The sequence below is a fragment of the Crinia signifera genome, chromosome 3 (assembly GCF_055691185.1).
Source record: "Crinia signifera chromosome 3, ASM5569118v1, whole genome shotgun sequence".
Taxonomy (NCBI): Eukaryota; Metazoa; Chordata; class Amphibia; order Anura; family Myobatrachidae; genus Crinia; species Crinia signifera.
In genome coordinates this window covers 15,520,980-15,547,334 of record NC_139219.1, presented here as the reverse complement: position 1 = coordinate 15,547,334, position 26,355 = coordinate 15,520,980, and positions in this window count along the sequence as shown.

Genomic DNA, 26,355 nt, shown 5'->3' with positions numbered 1-26,355 from the left:
TCCATTTGCCGAGATCTCATGGCGGAAATGCCTGTTTCTTTTGGTTTGTTTGCGTTCCAAGTCCCGTTTCCGCCATTTTTTTTTAATGGAATGTAAAAGTTTGTTTCTCATATAAAGTGCAATTTGTGGAGAAACAATAAAAGCAATATAAAAGGGGGAGGTATTAGTGTACAATTCATAAAACATACAGAATTTATACATTTCACTAAAATTGTAAAACATTAAAAAAGAAGATAAAATCCCAATTCACCAATAAAAGGTTATAAAGTGCAGAATCCTATATAAAGTGCAAAATCTGAACAGAGGACTAGTTACATGAACCATTTAAGCTCGAAATCTTTGTTCAAGCCATCTGGTAACAGTGTGTGAGAGTTAAAAATCATTGACATTTCATTTTTTGCCAATGTTGAACTGATGTCCCCTCCTCTCCTATTTAATTCCAACTTTTTCAATATATAGAAGCTTTTTATACAGGTTATATCACAGTTATGGACTAGTTTAAAATGAGAAGAAAGTGCATGTGCATCTAGGCCTTTTTTAATGTTACGGACATGCTCACCAATTCTTACTTTAAAAGCTCTACTGGTCCGGCCTATATAAAATTTGGAACACGTACATTCTATTGCATAAATCACGTTTACAGAGTGGCATGTTAAAAATTCTTTAATTGTGTGTTTTTTTCCATTAATAATTAACTCAGTGATTTTGGGGCCAAAGGTATATTTCACATTCTTACAACCAATGCAGACTCCGCATCTATAAAAACCCACTGAGCTAATAGTGGATTTTTTAGGTGAAATAGAATGAAGGCTTTTCACCAGTTTTGTTTTTAAATTTGGCGCTCTTCTAAAAACACACTTTGGATTAGCAGGAATTTCTTTGCCTATGATCGGGTCTTTTTTGTAATATGTCCCAATGTCTACCGATTTATTTTCTTTACTTCTTTATGTCCGATTATTTTCTTTACTTCTTTATGTTGTGATGAGAAGTCGGTAGTGAAGGACCATTTGAAGTTGTCATCTCTTTTATGCTGATTGTTTTTCGGTTTAAAAATTGTTTCTCTCTCAAGATCTTGAATTTCTATTAGAGATTGGTTTACTTTGACCACTTCATAACCACTTTAAGAGAAAAAGGACCTCATTTACAACCAGCGCTAAGGGGATATATTGGTAACTTCTCTTTATATTGTTCACTATCTGGTGTGGGTAGGTGACCCGCACTTTCCCGTATATCCCTCAGCGAAGGTATAGCGCAACAGATCACTCCACTATCTTTACCGAAGTTATCCTTCTGCCTATTAAGAGCCTCAGCCACGGCATACATAGGCCTCCCCAAAGCAGCAGCCCACACAGGTTCTTGTTGCTCAGACCTATGGGCATGCGCATCACTGGGCAGTTTCACAAGCAGGGCAAAGGTCCCCTTGATCCATCTGTTCACATGTTAATTTAACACCGCAAATACTGCAGTACAATAAACATGACGCCCCCCCCCCACAGCAACATCATCATCACCCGTGTCAGTCATTATAACCCACGATGCACAATGTCAGGAAAAGCACAAAGCAATGTATACACTGTACTTATCTGTCTGCTTACTGTAGGTGACCTCAGCTTCCGCGATGATAGCGCTTTCCAGGAGAACCTGCACCCTGTGTACTTTTGGAAGAAACAGACCGATTTCAGCTCCGCAGTATGGAGAGAAAATGGCGCCCGCACAAAGAGTAAGAAGGGACCAAGTCCCTGCTTCAGCGGAGTAGGAAACCAGAATTGGCTCCTTTTCCCCCTTTAGCCGCTCCCACAAGTGTTTCTCCTCCCCTCCAGTGCCTTACTTCACTATGGGATCACTTGGAGTTGTCCAGCTGCGCCGGACACCTGTAATAGACTTCACCTGCCTAGTGGGATTTCAGTCTATAAACCCTTCCAAGATGGCGCCATCGCGGGAGGTCCTTCCCCCACGATCCCCTTCTAAGCAAGGAGCCGGTCCAGACGCTCCCAGGCAAAGCTACAAGTTAGTAGACATAAAAAAAGGGTACGAGTCAGAAAAATCACCGCTTATTAGTTAAGTCCATTTACATTGAAAACTGTAATACACTATTGTGCATTTTGTTTCTCTGTTTTTCTTTTGGGCAACCAATAAGAGAAAAAGGACCTCATTTACAACCAGCGCTAAGGGGATATATTGGTAACTTCTCTTTATATAAAAAGATAACTTAAGCCTCCTGGCCCTAGTTCTTCCTCCCAGACTTCTATGGGAACCACTGCTCCTTCGCAAGGGGACCCCATGTTATTGCAGGTCATTCAGGACACTGCGCAAGGTATACATAAGATAAATTCCCTTATGGAAAAGTTTGCAAAAACCCCCGAGAGTCCTTCCTCCAGGTGGCCTTCAGCTACACCTCCTCTGTTGTCCTTAGACTCGGATGATGATGGTGTCTGTGCAGATGACAACTTGGGAACAAAGGGACAAGGCTGATGCTTCTGTACTGGGCATTGAGGATTTAATTCTGTCCGTAAAACAGAGTAGGACAAGGTGCAGGCTCATTGTGTTTTCAAGAGAATGCGTAGAGAATCTGACATTTCCTTCGGATGAAGGTATGATCTCCCTTGTTAGGGGAAGCTTGGAAAGTCCCTGATAAAAAAGTGACTATGTCCAAGAGGTTTGCAAATATGTACCCCATGCCTGAGGAGCATGTAAAATTGTGGGAGTCCCATTGGTAGACGTTCCTGTGGCTCGATTGTCAAAAGCTACAGCGCTGCCGGTCCAAGGTGGTGCAGCCTTTAAGGACCCAGTAGACAAGAAAGTGTAAGGTTGCCTTAAAGCAGTTTTTGAGGGAGTGGGCTATACACTCCGCCCCATTATTGCCTTAGCTTGGGTAGAGAAAGCTATGATTAAGTGGGCTTAGGCTTTGGGAGATCAGCTGCGGCCTGATTCTGAGGCATTTATACTAGCAGAAAAACTCAGATGTGCAGCAGAGTACATCACTGAGGCTGGGGAAGAAGGCGCTAAGATGGCGTCCAAGGTATCCACCACATCTGTGTCTGCTAGGTGAGCCTTCTGGATTAAGGCCTCGGATGCAGACAGCGAATCAAAGAAAGCTCTGGAGACTTTAGCATTTAAAGTGGAGCTGCTTTTTGGTTCTGAACTGGAGTCTATCATAAAGCAAGCCACGGGGGGAAAGTACGTTATCTGCAAAATCTTCAGGCTCAAAGTTTGGAGTGTTTAAGCCTGCTTTTCGCTCTTCCTTTCGAGGGGGAGCATCCAGCAAAGGACAGGCGGTAAGAGGTAGATTCCCTGCCGGAAAATACAGGTTTGGGGCCTTTGGTAAGAAGCAGGTGTCTAAAGGAGAGGATAAATCCTCTGCATGACAGGGTGAAGGCTCCCCGTTCTGGGCTCAGAGTGGGGGCCACCTCCTGCAGTTTCGGGACAGGTGGAATATTCCAACCTCAGACTCTTGGGTCCTTTCAATTGTCTCAAGAGGTTTTCGGAGAAATCTCGGTGGATCCTCTACGGAGATTTATTCCCACCCCTTTGCCAAGGGAGGCCAGATCACGCACGGTCCTTTTGGGGGTGGCGTTGGCTCTCAGGGAAAAGGAGGTTGTGGTCCAGGTTCCTCAGGAGGAACACAAAAAAAGTTTTTTATTCAATCCTCTTGGTGCCCAAACCCAGGGCCGGTGCAAGATTTATTGGTACCCTAGGCAAAACTTCTGCATACTGCCCAGTCACACACACCACCACCAATCCCCCACTTTCCCAGTCAGTCAAGAGAATGGCATGTATGTATGTATGTGGCATCTTCTATGTTTCCCAGCAACCTGACTATTGAGCATAAAGAGGATGTATCTCAGAGCCATCCTTCATGATTGATGAAACCCCCTTCCCAGATCCTGGCACCCAATACTGCTGAATATCTATTTTTCTTTAATTCTTTCTTTTACATACAAATCTATAATACACTGCTACATATCTCCCTTATACACATTACCCTAGGCATAGTCCCCATCACAAATATTATGCCAGGAGTTGCCTCCTAATACACATTATGCTAGACAGAGCCCCATTACATATTGCACCAGGCAGAGCCCACTTTATACAAATTGCTTCAGATACAGCACCCATTACACATATTCAAAGTCTCGTATACATTACGCGATTCAGAGCCTCTGTTACGCATTATGCCAAGCAAAGCCCTAGTTAGACATTGCGCCAGGCAAAGCCCCCTTATGCACAATGCATCAGGTAGAGCCAACGTTACACAATACAACAAGCAGAACACCCCATTACACATTGTGGCGGAGCCTCCGTTACACACATTATGCCAGTCAAAGCCCACTGTTACACACATTGCGCCAGGAGGATCCCTGTTACACATTGTGCCAGGTGGAGCCCCCGATGCAACTGACGGAGCCCTTCTTACACACATTGCACTTGATGGAGCCACTATTGCACACATTGCAACCGGTGGATCCTTTGTTACACACATTGCACCAGGCGGAGCCCCCGTTGCACGCACTGCACCAGACGGAGCCCCCGTTGCACACGGTGCCTGACGGAGCCCCCGTTGCACACGGTGCCTGACGGAGCCCCCGTTGCACACGGTGCCTGACGGAGCCCCCGTTGTACACATTGAACCAGGCTGAGCCACCATTACACACATTGCACCTGGCAGTGTCCTGCTCCCTGTTAAACATTGCGCCAGGCAGCGCTCCCGGTACACACATTGCACCATGCAGAGCCCCCATTGCACACACTGTGCCAGGCAAAGCCACCATTATACATATTGCACCCGGCGATGCACCTGTGAAACACAATGCACCAGACTGAGCCCCCATTGCACCAAGCATTGCCCCTGTGCACATTTGCTAAACAGTGCTACCTTTACACAGAGCGCCTGTTACCTGACTCTAGAAGCTGCTGCAGAAGAGTAAAGACTACTCTAATGGGAGCGGGCATTCCCGGAATTAGGCCCTGCCCCCAAATACCCGCGAATCGCGGCAATTTGACACTGAGGATTGTATAGCCCCCGGCTGCCTCTGAGGAAGATTTGGGTGTCTGGGAGCTTAATGATGTCGGCGGCCAGTGAAAAATGGGAGTAGCAGCGTCGGAGGGTTATCCTAACGCCACAGTGTTTTTTGCTGCTGCTGTTCTCAGGGAGGCACTGTTCCCTGCTGCTGCTTCCGGCTCCTTAGAGCCGCTGGTGGTGTTCCTGCTTGTGTGGACGGGTGGGCAGGCGCTGCACGATTGCTTTAGACTTTTCCACATTTCGCCTCTCCCAGACACCGCAGAAATTATTTTTTAAAGCATATTGCTGGGAGAAAAGTAGGACCTGCTGCTTCCTTTAAATGTTGGCTGAACAATGAGCACCCTACAGAGGCCGGCGCCCTAGGCAAATGCCTAGATCTGCCTAGTGGTGGTGCCGACCCTGCCCGAACCAGATGGGTCGGTCAGACCTATACTAATTTTAAAGTCTTTAAACCTACACCTTGGGGTGGATCACTTCATGCATGGAGTCCCTGTGCTCAGTGCTTGGCAGCATAGAGCCAGGGGAATTTTTGGCGTCCGTGGACCTTCAGGATGCATATATTCATATACCCATATGCAAAGAACATCAGTCCTAACTTCGCCTTGCGATAAGGGAGACCCAGTTACAGTTCCAGGCCCTACCCTTTGGTCTGGCCACAGCACCAAGGGTATTCACAAAGGTCAATTATTAATACATAAAATTTAACCTTTAATATTTTTTAATAAGATCGGTGAAATATTAAAATATCGGATGCCCTGAGGAAGCTTAGGTGAAACGGTCGTTGGCTAGCAATGACCATAGCTCCTCTGTTTGTGTTCTCTAAATGTGTAAATGTTTGCTAAAATCGTGTTAAAACAATGTGTTTGGTATAAGATAGGTACAATTCATGCAGGCAGTTAGCAGAGGTACAGCGTTAGTACTACCTGTACTCATCTGACTCACAGCCGGCTGGTGCCCGGGGTGCAGGCACGCTGCATTCCCCGAGTGGAAACGGCACAATTCACAGCCGCATAGCATAGCTATCAGAGCAGATAGCAAAGGCAGCTCCATATTAACGGACAGATAGCAGTATATGCTATCAGCGGCAAGTGACACTGTTGAAGCAGGGATAATAACCGGTAAATAGAAAGCAGCTATTAAATCACATATCCCGCGGCTTAATAGTATAATCACATGTGAAATAGGATCTTTGTGTCTTGATTATTGAAATCCAGGACTGAGCGCATAATAAAAACTGCAATTTAAAAAAAGTAGATATTGGATGATTGATGTTATCTGTACACACTGTACAATTAACGGATAACACAACATCCATATGTGGTAATAGACGCCCCTCTGCCTTACTGTCATGTAAAAATCATTCATGCATGATACATTACTGTGACCTAAATTATTTAGAAGCACATTGAGCTTTAACACATAAAAGCTTTATATGAAAACCTAATGGAAGGCTAATTTGTCCAAGTGATAATAATCGTAGAATAAAAGATATTATCACTTTATTTATTGCAACAAATAGCAAAATAACTGTTGTCTCTAAGAAAACAATCAGAGACAAAGTATCCATTTAGGACACTAGTGAGAACATACAGGGATAATTTAACCCTGCAAATACAGGACAGAGTTGAGCTGTGGTCATTTTTGTTTTAAATCTTATTTCAGCTCTTTATTTCTTTCTATTATATTTTAATATTTCACCGATCTTATTAAAAAAATATATATATTAAAGGTTAAATTTTATGTATGAATAATTGACTTTCAGTGCACCTACATTATACTTCTTTTTCTTGTTTATGTTGTGTGTCTGTACATTAAGTAGTAGGTAGCACCTCCAACTGTCAGATTGTGTGGGAACATTATCCCTAAAAATACCAGTATTGGAGGAGACAAGAAAGTCTCATCACTAAAAGACTGGTGCGGGTACCATCTCCCCTTTTTTTCTGTATTCACAAAGGTGATGGCTGTCATGGCAGCGTCAATCAGGCAGAGGGGAATAGTGAGTATCCCCTACTTGAACGATCTGTTATTCAAAGCAGAGTCAGAGAAAAATTTACAGGAACATCTATCAGTGGCAACACAGTTCTTGCAGGACATGAGATGGGTGCTCAATCTGCCCAAGTCCCATTAATTCCCTCACAGACATCAAGGCCTACAGTTTGGCAAGGGGTGAAGCTCCTAGGCAAAATGGTGGAGAGTTTCGAGACTCTTCAGTTTGCCAGGTTTCATTCAAGAACATTTCAATGGAACATCCTTTCCTGTTGGTCAGGAAATGCAAAAACCATGAAACAAGAAAGATTACTTCTCTCTCAGGAGACAAATGAGTCCTTACTCTTGTGGATGGACATAGAGATGTTGCAACTGGGGCGGTCACTTCGCTCTTGGGACGGGGTGGTGATAACAACCGACACCAGTCTCAGGGGTTGGGGGGCGGTTGCCCTTCATCATCGGTTGCAGGGCCTGTGGTCCAAACAGGAATCCAGACTACCAATAAATATATTGGAACTTCGAGCAGTTTGGAAGACTCTCCAACAGGCCGAGTGCAGTCGGACTACGCCACGGCAGTGGCTTACCTGAATAATCAGGGCAGAACTCACAGCAGGATGGTGATGCAGGAAGTCTTGCGGATCTTCAGCTGGGAAGAGATCAAGGTACTTCTGTAGTTTCACGGCGCCAGCATGGCGCCGTGCTACTTCCGGGTTCTACGCTCGCCACGAAATATGTCAAAAAAAAGTTACTTAACTCCATGTCAACATGGATAGTTCATACCCCCACTATCCATGTTGGCATGGAGTTGATTTTAAATAGCGTGGCGCTGTAAAACTACAGGAGTACCGAGATCAACATTCCGGTTCTGTCTGCTGTCTTTATTTTGGGGATCAGGAATGTGGAGGCGGATTTCCTCAGCAGGGAAGACCTGCTGGAAGGGGAATGGTCATTACATCCGGAGGTATTACAGGAGATTGTGAGTCGCTGGGGGGCTCCCAGAAGTGGATATAATGGCATCCAGGAACAATTGTCAGGTTCTGAAATTCTGTTCCAGAACCAGGGACCCAACCGCTTGGGTGGTGGATGCCATGACTGTTCCGTGGCACTTTCACCTGGTCTACATTTTTCCTCCGTTCCCAATGATACCGAGGGTGTTGAGCAGAGTGAAGTCAGGCCATTCTGATTGCACCAGACTGGCCCAATATACTGTCTCTTCACACAAGAGTATGATAAACATAAAATAAAACATGACGGTTTAACAAGATATGTTGTTTGGTGTCTTCTGTGTTCTTCTCATAAAACATAAAACATATCGTGGCATACAAGTATATGTCCTAATAACAACATGCCCTTAATTAAATTACCCAACTCGAACTCCCTACTCTCTTACCTCCCCCCCCCCTTACATCAGGTCCTGAGTGCAACTTATTCTCTACTAAGAGATCTGGTCAAGTACCATGTTGTGCCTTCGTATAACGAGTAAATACGTTGTTGTGTTTCCTCATCCAGTGAGTCTATGTATACCCCCCATTTATGTACAAAACCTTTGACCCCCTGTTCTATATGTGGGATTGTGGATCGCCTGTCTAGATGAAGGATATCTAATAAACCTTGCTTTACTGAATGCAGAAATGGTGGAGAGGGCACCGTCCAGCTCCTTAGTATCGTTTTCCGTGCCACCGTCACCACCAGAGTGAGAAAGGGCCTAAGTTCGGTTTTCCTGCCCTGCAGGTTCCAGTTTGTGAAATCTGTGCATAACATTGCCAGAGGGTCCTTGGTCAGGTGTAAATGACATATTCCATTTATAAATCCCATTACCTTATCCCAAAATTTTCTGATGCGTCCACAATCCCACATACTGTGAAAGAAGTCCGCCCCCATGCCCTTACATTTCAGACACCTTCCCGATTCTCCTGGCACAAAGTGTTTCCTCTGTGCCTGGGATATATAGGCCCTGTGCAGGGTCTTAATGTGAACCTCTTGCAGTTGGGCAGATTTGAGTATTTTTAAGGTCTTTTCCATCGGTTTCATAAAGGTCTTAGCTTCTATAATACTCGGTATATCTTTTTGCCATGCTGTGACTGCATCAGTCCAAATTTTATCCGGCATTGCCGGCAGAAGGTCACTATACATATATTTCAATCTGAACGGTCCAGTTGTGCTGAGTACAAATATCGAGTGTAGAATATCTGGAAGTTCGGGATTTAACATGGGGGGTGGTAGCGATTGCGCATAGTGGCGTACTTGGAAATACATAAACATATCACTGTTGGGTATCATGTATTTATCTTTAAGGTCTTGGAAAGACATTACTTTTCCCCCGGGATCAAATACATCCTTGATAGATATTATTCCTTTTTCTGCCCATCTACGATAACCTGCCGAAGCAGTTCCTGCAGGGAAGACTGGGTTGCCCAACAATGGAGCGAATTTGGTGACAGTGTGATTTCGTCTTAATTTTTTATTGATATCTACCCATACCCTAAAGGTATCAAGACCCCTGAAGGAAGTATATTCTTTGGCATATGGAGCAGTGCTGCTAGAGCATTCGGGGCTACCAACTCTCCCTCCAGAGCCCTGTTGGTATACAGCTGACTGTTCAACAGCCAGTCCAGGATATAGCGTAGGAATACTGACTGGGTGAATGCCACAATATTTGGAACCCCCAACCCCCCCTCCGACTTTCTGATAAATGTCTTATGTCTTGCCATACGTGGCTTCTTTCCCTGCCACAGAAATTGAAAGAAACTTTTATTTAATCTAACCATGTCCTTCCCCGTTAGTTTTATAGGTAGCATCTGGATGCAATAAGAAATTTTTGGAAACATTATGGACTGTAGGGCAGCCGCCCTGCCCATCATAGATAGGGGTACATTATTCCAATTGCCTAGTGTATTTATAATTTTGTCGACAATGGGGGTGAAATTTAACTGGTATAGTTTAGACAGGTCTCCCGGTATCTGGATTCCTAGGTATTTAATTGATTCTGTAGTGACCCTGAATTGGCTGAGGGTCGAGGGCATCCCCTGAGGTGTTCCCCACTTCCCTATCCACAAGATCTCGGACTTACCTACATTGACTGTATATCCCGCAAATGATCCGAAGGATTCGATTACATTGATTATCGCTGGCATGGATGTTTCTAGGTCAGAGGCAAATAGGAGCATGTCGTCAGCAAAAAGACAAATCTTTGCCTCCGTGGCGCCTACTCCTATTCCCTTGTACTCCCGGCATTTTCGTAATGCAATAGCCAATGGCTCTAGTGCCAGAGCAAACAAGAGGGGTGACAGGGGGCATCCCTGTCTAGTCCCCCTCTGTATTTCAAAAGGGGTGGAAAGATATCCATTGCAAGCTATCTGGGTGCGCGGGTGCCAGTACAAGTTTTTAAGGAGGTCTATAAAAGGTGATGGAAACCCAAAACGGTTAAGTGTTTCGAATAGATGATCCCAGGTGACCATATCAAACGCTTTTTCAGCATCCATAGATATAATTGCCTGGTCACCTGGTTTCTCCCCTCCCTGTACACCCTGAATCACTGCTAATACCTTGCGGACATTTACTGTGGAGTGCCTGCCGCATATAAATCCCGTTTGGTCCGGGTCAATCACCGTTGGCAAGATGTATTTTAGCCTTTCCGCCATGATTTTGGTCAATAGTTTGTAGTCTACGTTAAGTAGGGATATCGGTCTATATGATCCCGGGTCTTCCATATCCCTACCCGGTTTGGGTAGCACTTTAACCACTGCCGAATTAAAGTATAATGGCACCCGCGCACCGGAGATGATAGCATTGAACACTTTGGTTAATGTCTCCCCCACCTTTGGGGCTAGGATCTTATAGAATTCCCCCGAAAACCCTTCTGGGCCTGGCGCCTTTAGGGGCTTTAGCATGCCGATGGCTTGCTTGACTTCTTCTTCAGTGATAGGGGCGCTAATACGTTCCCTATGTAAGTCCGAGATCTCGGGTATGTCCACTGAACCCCAGAATCCCTCCTTTTTGGCCTGATCAATATTATCTTGGTTGTACAGTTTAGTATAGAATTTGTTGAATATTTCTAAAATTTCACTGCCTTTGTGCGTCAGTTTATTTTCGGGGGACCTAAGGGAGGTGACTACCGCTGATGGTCTGGATCCCCTAAGCAGGTTGGCCAGGTACCGCCCCGTTTTGTTGCCATTATTATAGAACTGGAAGTTGGAATTGGAAATATTTTTAGTGGCTTCTGCCGCTAGGATTGAATCAAATTGGGATCTAGCTTGTATATATTTCTGTTTATCAACGTCTGAATGGGATCTTTTAAATTGGGCAAAGGAAGATGTCAATTCTTCCTGGGCTTTTAGGACCAGGGCAGCCCTGTCCCTGCGGTGTTTACCTACATATGACATAATTTCCCCCCGAAGTACTGCCTTCGCAGCCTGCCACAGTACCAATGGGTCTAAGTCTTGACCATTGTTATTATGGTAAAACTCCCCCCATTTTGCCTCGAGCATATTGCGAAACCTGGTGGAGGAAGACAGATATGCCGGGAAGCGCCATTGGCGATGAGTCCCAGTGTCTACCGAGGTGGCTATGTCACACCATATCAGCGAGTGATCCGATATACAGACCGGCTCAATGCCCGCGTCCAAGATGTGAGACAGCATGGAGGAAGCAGTGAGCACATAATCGATACGGGACATGGTACCATGTGCGGCTGATAAGCAAGTGTAGTCATTATCTGTCGGGTATAGTAGTCTCCAACAATCCACCAGATGTAACTGTTCTGTAATGTATTTAATATCTATTTTTGGTGGAGAGGGTAGTCTTCTGGGGCATGACGAGCGGTCCAGTACCTGGTTGGCCACCATGTTAAAGTCTCCTCCTATGATCAAAGGAGTATCCGAGTAGGGGTACAACTTGGACATAAGTTTACGATAAAACTGTCTAGAGGAGGAATTGGGGGCATATATGTTACATATAGTATACTCCTTATTGTGGACCTGTATTTTAAGAATGAGCACCCTGCCTTCCGTGTCAGTGTAAATTGGAGTAAGTTTGGCGTTCAGGGAGGCCTTCACAAGGACAGCCACCCCTCTGGCCTTTGACCCAAAGGAAGCCGAAGCTGCCACAACATATCCCATTGACCCAAGTTTGGCATGTTCCGTGTCAGTGAGGTGAGTCTCTTGTAACAGGGCGATGTCCGCCTTCTGTTTTTTAAGGTAGATAATAATCTTCTTACGTTTTATAGGAGAGTTCACTCCACCCAATTTCCATGAGCACAACCTTAAGACTAACATCTTATAACATTTCTAACATTTGTCTGTACCATTGACCCAGGACCTGCAAATCTACCCGCCCGTACCTCCCCCCTCCCCCTCCCTTCCCCACAAACAAAATTAACATTAAACATTAAACAAACCGGGACCTCGATGAGATCCAGGTCATAACGTGAACAACCAAACAGGAGAAAGTCTTTCTCCTCGGCAACAATTTGCCTAATACTAGACCTCCGGAGGTAAAGGCCCCTCTCAGGGCTCATCTCTCTCGCGCTGATCCTCCCGGAGTAGCAATACGGGCCGGCACCCCATTATATACTCTGAAATCTTTCAACTCCTAAAAATAGAATATATTATGACAGGACTCATATATTAAACCTGTTTAGAGGGATCCGCCAGTTCAATTGTCCTTTATTGAGCAGGAAGGGCCCTGCATAAATCCTGCGGCCCCACCATAGTCCCAAAGTCCAGCACTCTGACTTCCCCTCCAATTGGTGTGTCCTGCGGTGAAGTGTAGCAGACCTACCCCGTAAGGAGGCACGTTGTGAATGGGGGGTATACTTATCAGACAGTCATGAGTCCTTTTGTCTTAAACTTGTATGGTAATAAATTGTGGATTCCCACGGTTAAGTCCCCTTGTTATTACTCCCTCGAAGGGCTGCGGTTTACTCCTTCATCCAAATATGCCTGGGCATCACCCGGTGTAGAGAAAACTTTAGTCGACCCATCCTCAAACAGGCGCAGTCTGGCCGGGTATATTAGTGCAAATTTTTTATTATCTTTTATCAGTTGGGAGCATATCACTGAGAATTCTCTCCTGGCCCTAGTGACCTCCGCTGAATAATCCTGGAACAAATGCAGCTTATGGGTGTCCCACACTAGGCCTTTAATCTTGCGTGATGCCGCCCAGAGTAGCTCCTTATGGAGGTAGTTGAGTGTTCTAAATATGACCACCCTGGGCCTGGCATTGGTTCCCTCCTTTTCTGGACCCAGACGGTGGGCTCTTTCCACTACCATGTCCGTGCAATCAACGGCTACATCTAAGAGATCGGGCAGGGTATTCCTTATAAAATGCTGCAGCGCCTGTCCTCTTACTGATTCAGGCAGCCCCACCAGCCTTAAGTTATTCCTTCTAGACCTATTTTCCAGGTCGTCTATTTTGTTAGACATCATGTGGCAGGTTTTCTGGAGGGCTGTATTATGTGTTTTCAGCTCCTGCACCTCATGGAACATAGCCCCAATTTGTGATTTATTCTGGGAGACACGATGAGTGAGTTGTGTTAAGTGTCCCTTAAGCTCCTCAATGGAGGCTTTAAATGTGTCTGCCTGCTGCTGAAACAAGGGAGTGATAGTGTCTTTGATAGCTCTTACCATGTCCTGGTATGTAGCTGGATCAGCAGCCCAGCTTGTTGTGTCTCCTCTCTCCTCCTGAGGCGATTCAGCGGTAGAGAGGCTATGGGTGCAGGGCTCAGGTGTCTGCAAGTATTGTGCTGGCGTCTGTGGGCTGGCTGGGTCTGTTTTCCCAGGTCTGGGAGGCTTTGCACTTGCGGCCGCCATCTTGGATTTTTGCTGACTCGTGCAGCGTGTCTGCTGGCGTCCTGGCATTGGAGAGAGGAATCTCTCCATGCAGCGGGCGGTGGTCCGGAGGCTGTGGGGGAGCTTCCCCGTGGATGAGACCGCTCAGCGGTGGTGCTGGGGTGCCGCCCGATTCACCACTCCACGGAGCTGTGTCTCCTTGCGGCTTCTCACATGCCCGCCGGAACCGGAAGTCTCCAGGATGGTTTCTTAACTGGTTTGGGATTACAGTCTCTAAAATTCAGCTTTCTGCTCCGTATATTTTCTTCCAAAAAAGGATAGCGTTTTTTCCTGAGGTTCAAACCTTTTTATAGGGCATTACCAGGTTAAAGCCTCCATATAGGCAGCTGGTGGCGCCTTGGGATTTATCGTTGGTTCTGTCAGTGTTGCAGAATTCTCCTTTTGAACCGTTAAGGTCGGCGGACCTTAAATATGTTTCTTGGAAATTGACCTTTTTGTTAGCCATTGCTTCGGCTAGACGTGTTTCGGAGTTGGGAGCTTTGTCCTGTAAATCTCCACATTTTTTTTTTTATTTCAAATCTTTATTGCTTTTCTCAATTTATCATACATATAAAAACAGGTAAAAAAAATAACATTACAACATACAAGCACGTATGTATAGTTACAATTCAATGCATTTTTGTTGCTTTAGCAAAATAAAATACATTTATGTCACATTGCGCCAACTCCTTGCTACCCTAACACATATAAAACAAAGGAAAAAGGAAAAAAAGAGAAAGTCTCATCCAGCATGACAGATATTATCGGGTCTATCCCCTCTTTACATGAGGTTATTCACCCATATGCTACCCTGGTCCCTTCTAAGGGTTTAAGATAAATTTAGCTATTCATTGCTGCCCAGGTAGTTATATGGGTGTTGACCTGGTTGGAGGCTGGGTGGCCCGGGGTCAGCCTATAATGCTGGTCATTTCTAGACCTTCGATGGTTTCGGGTCAAGGTAGTGACCCCTGGATGTAAGATTTAAGTATATTTATAAAGAAGTATATTAGTTTCAGGCAGGATAATTTTACCATATAAACCAGTGATTACTTGAATTAAGTGAAATTAAGTGCGTATGCTCCAAAAATAAACTTACATATTTTACAATAAAGAGAATATATAGCGATGGAAAGTATGAAAGAGACTGCTTTCTACTAGATAACCTCTACACTTCCCATCACGTGTTATAGTACCCCTTACACTTCCCGTCACGTGTTTTTAATATAACAAACAAACTTTAATCATGTACAATAGTTCACTACAAATTATCTCGTGATTTCACTAGCAATATCTGCAATAATACTTATTGTGAAAGTGTTTAACCCTTTCCATCCCCCCACCCCTTCTCCCCTTACTATCCGTTATGACTCTATCCTTGTGACATATTTATATAAATTACATTTGATAATAAGAGGAATTTATCCAATTGTGCCATATTAACTTAAATTTTATTACTGAATTACGATTCATGTAAACGAATTGCTCCTGTCTGATGGTGTAATTTACTAATGCTACCCAGCTTTTCATCTCAGGTGGTGCTTTTGCCATCCAGTTTCTCCCGATTATGACTTTCGCCAAAGACACTAAGTTGTTGATATAAATTTTATCGTAGCCACTCGTGTTATCACCCATAATGCCTAACAGGCAGCACTTAATGGATAGTATCTCCTTGTTAGACCCAGTGTCTACTATTACATTTTTAACTTCTTCCCAGAATTTGGCGACCCCCCGGCACTCCCACAACGAATGCAGGAAGGTGCCGGAGGGATCACCACACCTGGGGCAATCTACCGCTGTTCTACCTGGGAATTTGCTTAATGTTTTAACTGAGAGGTATGATCTATAAAATATATATAATTGCGTTAGTTGGACCCGAAGGGAATTAGTGGCGTTATTTATGGATTTTATTGCCGTTGACCATTCTTCATCACTCAGTTCGCCTATGTCTTGTACCCATTTTTCCCGCAGGTGTTTCAATCCATCTTTAAACATTTCTTTCCCCACGGTCTTATATACCCTAGAAACAATTTTTTTTTTATTACTTGACTTTAATATTGTTTTTGTCAGTGATTCCCCAAATGTCGGGGAGTCCCTGGCAAAATATGACTGTATGGTACCTCTCAGCTGCAAATAACGATAGAAGTGCGTTTGAGGCAGATTAAATTCTGTTTTTAATTGGGTAAATGATTTCAGCCCAGATGGCATATAAATCTGTTGGATTTTAGTCACTTCATAAGGGTGCCAAACTTCATTTATCTGTAGATTGGAAACTTCCTGGTCACTGAGTTGATCGTAAATCTCCACATTTAATTTTTCATGAAAATAGGGCTGTGCTTCGAACAGTACCTACGTTTTTACCAAAAGTGTTTTTTTTCTTTCATTTAAACCAGGAGATTGTGCTCCCGGTGTTTTCCCCTCCAAAAGGGGTGAAAAATAGGGACAAATTAAGGAAGTTGGACGTAGTTTGCGCCTTGCGAATTTACGTGGAAAGGGCAAAGGACATCCACAAAACAGATCTGTTGTTGGTCTTGTATGATGTGCATAAGAGAGGATGGCCTGCTTCCAAGCAGACTATTGCCAGATGGTTAAGGTCAGTAATTGCCTTTGCTTACACCAATGTAGGTAGACCTGTTCCTTCTCGAATTAATGCACATACCACCAAGTCAGTTGCTTCCTCTTGGGCTGTGCGTCATGGGGCTACAGCGGAGCAGTTGTGCAGGGCTGCCACTTGGTCCTCTGTTCACACCTTTACCAAATTTTACAGGTTCCATGAGTTTGCTTCATTCGGATGGGCAGTTATGAGAACTGGCGGTCTGAGCGTACCGGCTCGTGAACCTCCCAAAGGTTAGCTGTTTCAACTGGATAAGAACTTACCGTTCAAACCCCTTTCTCTGAATCCATCCCAGTGACACAGCGATTCCTCTCTTACGCTCAGTAAGTCATACCGTTCATGTGTGTCATGTTATGGTTGTATGATTGTGCATATAAGATGTCGGGCATTGTACTGAGTTGTGTATCCTAGTGTGCTTTTCAAGTTGAACTGAAGCATGCTAGGATGCAGGAGGGAGGAGCCTGCATCCAGAGGAAAGCTTTCAGCATAGGCGCCTTGGCTCATGCGGACCCTCCTACATCCCAAGTTTAGCTGTGTCACCTGGATGGATTCAGAGAAAGGGGTTCGAACAGTAAGTTCTTACAAAAATCCCCTTATTGGAATAGGTGTATGATGAAACAAAAGTGGAAAATACTCCCATGGTGCAGTATGAAATTGCACAAATACACACATAAAGGTAAATTTTGAAAATGAGTGTAACCTTGTACCAAATTCAAAGGGAATGGGATCATTCGTCAGACTGCATTTAGATCTACAGTCATTAGGTCGACCCCACTAGGTCGACTGGCAGGAAGGTCGACCTGACATAAGGTCGACATGGGCCAAGGTCGACATGACTTAAGGTCGAATTTGCATAAAGGTCGACATGAGGAAGGTCGACTGGTCATAAGGTCAACATGGGTTTTTCACTGTTTTTTGATCCGAATGTCGACACAGTCGACATGGACACAGTTGGCAATGAGAATCGGACCCCTGCATCGCTCGCAATGCTTCGGGCACGGTGCCTCGCTGCGCTCGGTACACTATTTTATTCTCCCACCACGCCCTAGTGGATGGTAGGGCATGAAATACCGCCTGTCGGCACATGTCGGCTCAAAAAACAGTGAAAAACCCATGTCGACCTTATGACCAGTCGACCTTCCTCATGTCGACCTTTATGCAAATTCGACCTTAAGTCATGTCGACCTTGGCCCATGTCGACCTTAAGTCAGGTCGACCTTCCTGCCAGTCGACCTAGTGGGGTCGACCTAATGACTGTAGACCTAAGTTCATTCTAATAGATGACCGCATCCCATTCAAAGGTATAGGCTTCTGGGCTTCTTTACAGCAAAATAGAAAAGATGGAACCCTGGTGTTCATTAAGCTAGAAACAGGATCCCTACCTAGGTCTGGTTTTGCAGGTCCCTTTGACTCCTTCAGTATGTTTTGTCTTTTCAAGCCACCTTGCTGTAAGGACACTTGACTCTCCCACAGTGCTGCTGGGTTACAGGCGTAACGCTTTCTGTCCTTCTCTGACAGCGCAGGCGGCCCACGGGTCCATAGATGATTCAGCACCGACTTTGGTTCCGCTTCCTTAACCCTTGGTCCCATCCCCTTTATCAATGAACACACTATGTCTACCCATGGCTACACCCCCTGTACCGGTTTTTACCTGGGAGCTGTTGGAGGACATGCTAATATTAAGGAGCCCAGCAGTGAGTAACCTGCAAGTGGAATATACAACAAATTCTGCAAATAAAGCAGTGCAGTTTCATCAGTAAAGATCATATGAGAGAACCATAAGCATTTCTTTAATGGGTGCAATGTGCGCGGTGCACATGGGCTCCGGAATTCTGCGGTGGCATCTCGGCACTGGTGACTCAAATCACTTGAAAAATGGCTGCCGCAGCCGTTTCTGTGTGATTTGCGCATACACACTGTATGTCCCCTAGAAGAAGGCACTGGTGCCATGTTCTTGCAGACCTGCACTCAGATAGGAAGGGGCCCTCAGGAAAAGCTGCACGAGTGTCCTCTCTCTTGAAATGCCACTGTTCCTGCCCCCCATTTGGAGAAAAGGGAGAAGGAGCCGTGACTATATGTATGAGAAGCATAAGTGTTTTCCTGCTCCAGAGATGCAGCGAGTAGATTGTTGTGACTGGTGTTATTTTTGTGCCAAGCCCAGGGATTACAGAGCAGCGCCATATCATTACCCATCTAAATTGCATGTTTACAGAACCTGGTAGCTAGTGACAAGGACTTGTATCTTGGATACCGTCAAATATACCTAACTGCCTACCATTTTACAGTAATAGAACACTATGTAGTTAGAGTAAGTCCGTGGGCGTTTCTATTATGGGTGAAATGTGTGCCTTACACGCAGGCCCCTGAGCCCAGATGGGCACACACTGCACTCATATTTTCATACTTACCTCTCCACATTCTCGTGCCACATTACATATCCCATTACACACACATTACATAGCCCATGGTGACCCACAGTCACATTACACAGCACGTAGTGATCCATAGTCACATTACACAGCACGTAGTGATCCATAGTCACATTACACAGCACGTAGTGATCCATAGTCACATTACACAGCACGTAGTGATCCATAGTCACATTACACAGCACGTAGTGACCTATAGTCACATTACACAGCCTGTAGTGACCCAAAGTCACATTACACAGCCTGTAGTGACCCAAAGTCACATTACACAGCCTGTAGTGACCCAAAGTCACATTACACAGCACGTAGTGATCCATAGTCACATTACACAGCACGTAGTGATCTATAGTCACATTACACAGCACGTAGTGACCTATAGTCACATTACACAGCACGTAGTGACCTATAGTCACATTACACAGCGCTTAGTGACCCAGAGTCACATTACACAGCCCGTAGTGATCCATGGTCACATTACACAGCCCTTAGTGACCCAGAGTCACATTACACAGCCCGTAGTGACCCAGAGTCACATTACACAGCCCGTAGTGACCCAGAGTCACATTACACAGCCCGTAGTGACCCAGAGTCACATTACACAGCACGTAGTGACCCATAGTCACATTACACAGCCCGTAGTGACCCATAGTCACATTACACAGCGCTTAGTGATGCAGAGTCACATTACACAGCCTGTAGTGACCCAAAGTCACATTACACATCCTGTAGTGACCCAAAGTCACATTACACAGCCCGTAGTGACCCATAGTCACATTACACATCGCTTAGTGACGCAGAGTCACATTACACAGCACGTAGTGATCCATAGTCACATTACACAGCACGTAGTGATCCATAGTCACATTACACAGCACGTAGTTACCCAAAGTCACATTACACAGCGCGTAGTGACCCAGAGTCACATTACACAGCGCGTAGTGACCCATAGTCACATTACACAGCCCGTAGTGACCCATAGTCACATTACACAGCGCTTAGTGACCCATAGTCACATTACACAGCGCTTAGTGACCCAGAGTCACATTACACAGCGCGTAGTGACCCATAGTCACATTACACAGCCCGTAGTGACCCAGAGTCACATTACACAGCCCGTAGTAACCCAGAGTCACATTACACAGCCCGTAGTGACCCAGAGTCACATTACACAGCACGTAGTGACCCAGAGTCACATTACACAGCCCGTAGTAACCCAGAGTCACATTACACAGCCCGTAGTGACCCAGAGTCACATTACACAGCACGTAGTGACCCATAGTCACATTACACAGCCCGTAGTGACCCATAGTCACATTACACAGCCCTTAGTGACGCAGAGTCACATTACACAGCCCGTAGTGACCCAAAGTCACATTACACAGCCCGTAGTGACCCATAGTCACATTACACAGCGCTTAGTGACGCAGAGTCACATTACACAGCACGTAGTGATCCATAGTCACATTACACAGCACGTAGTGATCCATAGTCACATTACACAGCACGTAGTTACCCAAAGTCACATTACACAGCGCGTAGTGACCCAGAGTCACATTACACAGCGCGTAGTGACCCATAGTCACATTACACAGCCCGTAGTGACCCATAGTCACATTACACAGCGCTTAGTGACCCATAGTCACATTACACAGCGCGTAGTGACCCATAGTCACATTACACAGCCCGTAGTGACCCATAGTCACATTACACAGCCCGTAGTGACCCATAGTCACATTACACAGCGCTTAGTGACCCAGGGTCACATTACACAGCGCTTAGTGACCCAGAGTCACATTACACAGCCCGTAGTGACCCAGAGTCACATTACACAGCCCGTAGTAACCCAGAGTCACATTACACAGCCCGTAGTGACCCAGAGTCACATTACACAGCACGTAGTGACCCATAGTCACATTACACAGCCCGTAGTGACCCATAGTCACATTACACAGCACTTAGTGATGCAGAGTCACATTACACAGCCTGTAGTGACCCAAAGTCACATTACACAGCCTGTAGTGACCCAAAGTCACATTACACAGCACGTAGTTACCCAAAGTCACATTACACAGCCCGTAGTGATCCATAGTCACATTACACAGCCCGTAGTGACCCAGAGTCACATTACACAGCCCGTAGTGACCCAGAGTCACATTACACAGCCCGTAGTGACCCAGAGTCACATTACACAGCCCGTAGTGACCCAAAGTCACATTACACAGCCCGTAGTGACCCAGAGTCACATTACACAGCCCGTAGTGACCCATAGTTACATTACACAGCGCTTAGTGACGCAGAGTCACATTACACAGCACGTAGTGATCCATAGTCACATTACACAGCCTGTAGTGACCCAAAGTCACATTACACAGCACGTAGTTACCCATAGTCACATTACACAGCCCTTAGTGACCCAGAGTCACATTACACAGCACGTAGTGACCTATAGTCACATTACACAGCCTGTAGTGACCCAAAGTCACATTACACAGCCTGTAGTGACCCATAGTCACATTACACAGCCCGTAGTGACCCATAGTCACATTACACAGCACTTAGTGACGCAGAGTCACATTACACAGCACGTAGTGATCCATAGTCACATTACACAGCACGTAGTTACCCAAAGTCACATTACACAGCACGTAGTGACCCAGAGGCACATTACACAGCGCGTAGTGACCCATAGTCACATTACACAGCCCGTAGTGACCCATAGTCACATTACACAGCGCTTAGTGACCCAGAGTCACATTACACAGCGCTTAGTGACCCAGAGTCACATTACACAGCGCTTAGTGACCCAGAGTCACATTACACAGCGCGTAGTGACCCAGAGTCACATTACACAGCGCTAAGTGACCCAGGGTCACATTACACAGCGCTTAGTGATCCGTGGTCACATTACACAGCCCGTAGTGATCCGTGGTCACATTACACAGCCCGTAGTGACCAAGAGTCACATTACACAGCCCGTAGTGACCCAGAGTCACATTACACAGCCCGTAGTGACCCATAGTCACATTACACAGCCCGTAATGATCCATATTCATATGGCTTGCTAGTGCACTATGAGCAGCAACCTCTGGCAATGAGCAAGTAACCCCAGGCAACGAGCATATGTAAGCCTGAAAATATATAATGTATTGGGCACCCAAAAAAAAGTCTAATTATGCAGCTGGTGGGAGTGGTCATACTCTCAAAAATATATATATGTATACAGTATACTCTGATATAAATAGCTGGCAATTAAACAGGGTTGCCGACTTCTTCTGTCTCCTCTCTGGGAGAAGCCCGGAGAGGAGACTTCGAGGTGCAGTTCGGGGGGGCGGGGCTTGAGCTTTACATCATTAAGCCCCGCCCCAAGGATGTTAAAACCCCCAATTCACGGATCTCCGTGGAGGGGTGGGGCTAAAATGAGGCGATTGTGGACATTTTAGCTCTGCCCCCTCCTCTGAGACCCGCGGATTACCGCATTTAAATCCGAAGGTATTTGGAAAGACGCCGCAATCGGGGGGTGGCGTGGGGGTCCCCCGGAATCCGGGAGGGTTGCCCATGTTTCCAGGGGGGCCGGGAGGAGGACCCGATTTTCGGGATCCTCCCGGCCATTCCGGGAGGGTCGGCAACCCTGCAATTAAATAAATGTAGTTCAATTCGATAAAAAGGATCTTGACCCTGTCAGTGATGAAGCACATATTTGTGCACACGGAGTCCATATACTGACGCTGCTGACCTGATGCTTTTATAAACACAGAGGAGGCAGGGGGGGGGGGGGGGGGGGGGGGGCAGAGAACCGCAGAGCTGACTCCCTCCTGAATGACAGCCTTATCACAGAGTGCAAACATGCCAGCGCGGATCCACAGTGTACACAATACACATGCAGGATGTCAGCGCTGCTCTCCCTTTCTCCCTGCATCAGAAGGGATCAATGGTCTCATGGGATTTGTAGTTTATCCTTAACTGCTTAAAGTATGACCCAGTAAAAGATAAACTACAATTCCCATGATGATACTGTTCCTACTTCTCTGGCTTACCGGGTTCCTCTGCTACGTACAGTGTCAGTAATTGAAGCTGCAAAAGGGATACTGTGGCGTCCGCACCACCGCGAAACCCGGGATCCGGGGAGGAGGGAGGTGAGCCCAGGCCCCCCTGACAGAAACTGTACTCGCTTACCCCTCCTCTCGGTGGCACTGGGCATAGGAGGCTGCCGCCCTAGGCATAGGCCGTCACCTTAGGCAATTGTCTAGTATGCCTATGTCCGGCTCTGGAAATACATCAGGGATTTTTGTAAATCTGTCAACATTGAGATGTTTTGGTCATTTGGCAACATCAGACCGACTATTACCATCTAGTGGTGAAACTGGAGCACTGCAGCCATGAGGAAAAATAAGCAGTATGACTGATAGAGGGTAAATTGGGATAAGTCTAAGCATACTTGCCTACCTGAGCTTCTCCATGAGGGAGAAAATGCTCTGTTCCTGGACTTCCCTGGTAATGTATGATTGCCAGCACCTGTGGTGAAACACCTTTACCCAGCTCCCCACAGGTGATGGCAATCACACATTACCAGGGAAGTCCAGGAACAGAGCATTTTCTCCCGCATGGAGAGGCTCAGGTTGGCAAGTATGGTCTAAAAGTGTGTACACACGGCAGGATATGCCGTGAGATGCGAGTCTCACGGCATGCTAGAGGGGCACAATTTACACTATATAGTGCACATCTGCACTATATAGTCTTGCCTGCCCTCTATCTGGCTGCCGATTTGCACTCACACGGGAGCGCGCATCGGGCTCGCAAGCCCTAAAAAAGCATGCGATATGGCTTCCAATGTTCACTATATCGGGGACATCGGAAGCCATATCTTACCATGTGTACACACTATATATTAGATGGAGTCCCCCTGCCTGTATTATTAAGGTCGACATGCATCAAGGTCGACAGGGCCATTAGGTTGACATGCCGTAGGTTGAAATGGGCTAAGTCGACAGTCAAAAGGTTGACGTGGTTTTTCACATTTTATTTAGAAGACATGTGCCTATCATCATGCCCTACCATCCACACTTTTTTACGTGTCCATGTTGACTGTCTGTACATTTGGGATAAAAATGTAAAAACCACCATGTCAACCTTTTGACTGTTGACCTAATGCAAGTGTCGACCTAATGACCTGTTGGCTTAATCCCATGTCGACCTTCAGGTGTGTCAACCTTGTGCTGCCGACCCTGTAAGCCAGGTAGTGGTACGGGACTCCGACAGTCGGGATCCTGACAGTTATTATCCTGACGTCGGGATACCGACTGCCTGGAGTCAGACAGCATGGCGAGCGCAAAAAAGCCCCTTGCGGGCTCGCTGCGTTCGCCACGACTGTCGGGATCCCGTCCGGCACCCGTAACCCATACCCCTTTTATGGGGTCATTCTTTATTTGTATAGGTCACCCTTAGAGTATATGTCCATACATCAAAACTATGACACTGGCCAGGCACTTTGGCAGATGGCAGCAGCTGTTGCAAGTTTCGCAAGACTCTGGCCAATGCTAATAGCAGCACCAATCAGGGCGAGCCACACAGCTTTCCCTATACCAGACCGAACCTGAGAGAGTATGCAGTTCACTCTCTGAGATATGGTGCAGGCACGGGTGCCACACACAATGGTGCGCAGTGGAGAGACCAACGTGTGGACTTGGCTGGACATGACCTGGATGGGATAAGACCTTGGCACACAAGTAGGTACCATAACCAAGGAGGAAAAACACAGCAGACCAGCAGTAGCAGGGAATCAGGAGCCGAAAAATGCAGGGGGATGGAGGAAGAAGGGCTTTGAGGCATATAAAGGGGCATGAGAGGGCTATAAGTTAACATGTTAGGGGGCTCTGAGACAAATTTAGGGGCATAAGGGGGCTCTGGGGTATAGCAATCGACATGAAGGGCTCTTTATTAGAGCGGCTAGAAAATGGAAGATAGAATAGTTGTCAACATGGGGCAGCACTAGGATTGCCACCTCACTCTTCATCAATTCCTGGAGATGCCTACACTCTGGGAAAGGGTGTGTGGTCTATTAAAAAGTGGGTGTGGCCGATTCAAAAGAGGCCGTTGTCTATTCAAAAGTGGGCGTGGTGTTTAATACAGACATGTATAAAAATGCCTATTGTTACATTTATTATATTCATGTATGTCATTATTGATGGATCGTTTTACCTGATAACACATATGCCCCCACAGAGCCAGATAACACATATGCCCCCATAAGATAACACAAATGCTCCCACAGTGCCAGATAACACATATGCCCCCACAGTGCCAGATAACACATATGCCCCCATAAGATAACACAAATGCTCCCACAGTGCCAGATAACACATATGCCCCCACAGTGCCAGAAAACACAGGTGGCAGGGCAGGGGGTGGGCAGCGCTGGCAGGGGGAGGTAGGGCAGGTGGCAGGCAGAGAGGGAGGAAAGGTGGCAGGCAGAGGGGGGTGGGGGCTGGCTGGCCGGGGGTGGGCAGCACTGGCAGGGGGGGGGGGGGCAGGGCAGGCAGAGGGGGAGGGCAGGTGGCAGGCAGAGGGGGGGGGGAGCATGCAGGCCAGAGGGATGGGCAGCGCTGACACTGGCAAGTCGGAGGCGTGGGTAGCGCTGGCAGGCTAGAGGGGTGGGCTGTGGGCAGGCAGCGCTGGCAGGCCGGACAGGAGGGGTGGGCAGCGCTTGCATGCCGGAGGGGTGAGTGGGCAGCGCAGGCAGGCCGGGGGGGGGGGGGGAGTGGCAGCTGGCAGGGAGGAAGTCCACATTCAACTCACCCATTGGCACTGGTAGTCTTACATGCCAGCATGTGTCAGGTCCACCAGCTGCTGCAGCAGCAGCGCACTGTCAATCCGTCCCGCAACTAGCAGAGAGCGGAGGGGTGGAGGCAGCAGGCAGGGCAGGTGCATGACACCTCAGCAGGAGGTAGCCGGCGGCGCCGGCGGACTTGCAGGCTAATACTCGCGAGATGATGACATCATCTCGCAAGTGTGTCTGTCAGGCTGCGGAGGCAGTCCTGGCAGGCGCTGTATGTTAACGCAATGGAAGGGGCTGCGGAGAGGAGGCAAATAGGGCAGGAGGCTTTTTCAGACAACCGAATTTCGGGAGAATCCCGTTATACGGGAGACTGAAAAAGTCTCCTGGAGGGTTACCACCAAAATCGGGAGATTCCCGGAAAAACGGGAGAGGTGGCAACCCTAGGCAGCACAGACTGTATAGTGGTTAGCGTTACTGCCTGACAGCTGTAAATGTGCGGAGTTTGTATCTCCCCATACTTGCGTGGGTTTCCTTCCACAATCCAGAGATATACTGGTTGGTTAATCGGCATCCAAGAAAATTAGCCCTAGAATGTCTGAGTCAGGGTTGTCGACCCTCCCGGAATTTGCGTGAGTCTCCCGAAAATCGGGTCCTTCCTCCCGGCCCCCGGAAGGGTGGGCAACCCTCCCGGAATCAGGGGGACCCCCACT